Source organism: Phalaenopsis equestris, unplaced genomic scaffold, assembly GCF_001263595.1.
Source record: "Phalaenopsis equestris unplaced genomic scaffold, ASM126359v1 Scaffold000247, whole genome shotgun sequence".
Taxonomy (NCBI): domain Eukaryota; kingdom Viridiplantae; phylum Streptophyta; class Magnoliopsida; order Asparagales; family Orchidaceae; genus Phalaenopsis; species Phalaenopsis equestris.
In genome coordinates, this window is record NW_018164689.1 from 257,401 (window position 1) to 260,940 (window position 3,540).

Consider the following 3,540-nt stretch of genomic DNA (forward strand, 5'->3'; position numbering starts at 1 on the left):
GTTTGAGGATATTGTTTATTAATTTTTAATAATTATATTTGAATTTACGTATTCTTATTAATTGTTTAAATTATAGAGAAAATTTTTTATCCAAGTAAAAAAAAAAAAAAACAAATATTGTTTATAATGGGTTGACTTGAACGATAAGATTATTGTGTAAATTGAAAATGAAGCATTAAGCTCCTCCACTTGAAAGAGCTGCGTGCGTAACAACCCCACAATAACTACCGTTTCACGGTTATTAGGGGGTTATTAGGAGGTTATTGAGGTATTAATTCCAGTGACTTATAACCCTAAGAACATTCCAATAACCTTCGTGGGTTCTATTTCGATGTTATTCATAGATTAATATAGAGGTATTGCGGGGTTAATAGAGTACACATGCAAAATTACGTATTTCTCCTTGAAAAGAGTTAGCGGCCGAAATTCCTAAAAAACATTAACTTTTTGTTTTTTTGAAAATTTACATAAATACCACATAAGAATGATTTATTTACATATTTTCAGAAAATATTTATTTTAAATGTTTTATAATGGAGCAGTAATTAGATGCATAGCACACAATTCTTATGTATTTTACATAACTCACACTTAAACTTTTATATTTATACAAATGACACTCAAATATTTAGCATTATTTTCATTTTTTAAATATAAAATCTGCATTATCTTATATAAATTTAAAGCATCAATTTGCCATGCATGTAAATAGCATAATTTATGTGTGAGATATATAAAAACAAAAGAATTGTGCACTACAATGAAAATTTTTCCTTTTAAATTTACTAGATTTTTTTTAATTACAAAGATAATTAAAATATAACTAAGGGTCCGTTCGGGGCAGCTTATTTGGTGCGGTGATGTTTTTAAAACACACCTGACCTGTTTGGGTAAACAACGTTTTGACAGCTTATGTGTTTTCAAAACATCAAAAACAGTGATTTCACACCGGACAACTTTCTGACAACAGTCTGACTTATTCAAAAAAATAAAAATTTATATTAGCCACCACACCTGACTTATCAACAGATTATTCAATAAACTGCAGCTGCACCTAAACAGACCCTGAGAAATATATTTTAAAAAAAATAAATCAATCTAATTTGTTTATTTTCATATAAATACATCAACATGCACAAGCAATTACTTAAATCCATATTTACATAGAATAAAAATTTAATTATTATTTAGCAGTTAACCTAACAGTCATCTAACATGCAGACATCAACATCAACGGCCGAATTTTATTCGGAAAAATCTGCTGCAGTCGTTGACGATCTGGACGGCTCTGATTTAGTACAATCCTATCCAGATTTCATACGATAGATAAATTATATATTTCTATTATTACAAACAAATATTTTTTTTTATTTTGTTAGTGTATATTGGATTAAAATTAAATAAAATATCCCATTAAAATATTTTAAAATGAGTCAGTTCCACCTCGGAAGTTGCTCGGCATGTGCATGTTTCGAGGCATTTACGAGCATAACCTAAAATTCTTATATATTTACATATCTAACGTCTAAATTTTCATATTTATATATATAACACTCAAAATATATTAAAATTTATATTTCACTTTATTATCAATAATTTTTTGAAAATGACATATCTATATTAATATATAAATTATTAATAGAAAATGTCAAGCTGTCAAAATATTATTCTAGATTTATCAAAAAAGAAAAAGAAATAGGAAAAAAAAAAACGAAAGATTTACATGAATGCCACTCAATTTATATGTTTTTAGATATTTATTTGTAAACTTTAATTTTTATATGAAAGATTTACATATATACCACAGATCAATTCCTATGTATTTACATATATATATCTAGAACCTAAACTTTAATTTTTTACTTTAAATTTTAGGTGCTAGATATGCAATTATAAGAGAATTGTGTGGTATGTAAGTGAATGCATATATATATCTAGAGGTATTGCGGGGTTAATAGAGTACGCATGCAAAATTAAGTGCCTATTACATAAGCAAATATTTCTCCTTGAAAGAGTTAGCGGCCGAATTCCTAAAAAAATATTAACTTTTTTTTTTTTTTTTTGAAAATTTACATAAATACCACATAAGAATGATTTATTTACATATTTTCAGAAAATATTTATTTTAAATGTTTTATAATGGAGCAGTAATTAGATGCATAGCACACAATTCTTATGTATTTTACATAACTCACACTTAAACTTTTATATTTATACAAATGACACTCAAATATTTAGCATTATTTTCATTTTTTAAATATAAAATCTGCATTATCTTATATAAATTTAAAGCATCAATTTGCCATGCATGTAAATAGCATAATTTATGTGTGAGATATATAAAAACAAAAGAATTGTGCACTACAATGAAAATTTTTCCTTTTAAATTTACTAGATTTTTTTTAATTACAAAGATAATTAAAATATAACTAAGGGTCCGTTCGGGGCAGCTTATTTGGTGCGGTGATGTTTTTAAAACACACCTGACCTGTTTGGGTAAACAACGTTTTGACAGCTTATGTGTTTTCAAAACATCAAAAACAGTGATTTCACACCGGACAACTTTCTGACAACAGTCTGACTTTTTCAAAAAAATAAAAATTTATATTAGCCACCACACCTGACTTATCAACACCTGACTTATCAGCAGCTTATTCAATAAACTGCAGCTGCCCCCAAACAGACCCTGAAAAAAATATTTTTTAAAAAATAAATCTATCTAATTTGTTTATTTTCATATAAATACATCAACATGCACAAGCAATTACTTAAATCCATATTTACATAGAATAAAAATTTAATTATTATTTAGCAGTTAACCTAACAGTCATCTAACATGCAGACATCAACATCAACGGCCGAATTTTATTCGGAAAAATCTGCTGCAGTCGTTGACGATCTGGACGGCTCTGATTTAGTACAATCTTATCCAGATTTCATACGATAGATAAATTATATTTTTCTATTATTACAAACAAATATTTTTTTTTATTTTGTTAGTGTATATTGGATTAAAATTAAATAAAATATCCCATTAAAATATTTTAAAATGAGTCATTTCCACCTCGGAAGTAGCTCAGCATGTGCATGTTTCGAGGCATTTACGGGCATAACCTAAAATTCTTATATATTTACATATCTAACGTCTAAATTTTCATATTTATATATATAACACTCAAAATATAATTATCAATAATTTTTTGAAAATGACATATCTATATTAATATATAAATTATTAATAGAAAATGTCAAGCTGTCAAAATATTATTCTAGATTTATCAAAAAAGAAAAAGAAATAGGAAAAAAAAAAACGAAAGATTTACATGAATGCCACTCAATTTATATGTTTTTAGATATTTTATTTTTAAAATTTAATTTTTATATGAAAGATTTACATATATACCACAGATCAATTCCTATGTATTTACATATATATATCTAGAACCTAAACTTTAATTTTTTACTTTAAATTTTAGGTGCTAGATATGCAATTATAAGAGAATTGTGTGGTATGTAAGTGAATGCATATATATATATATA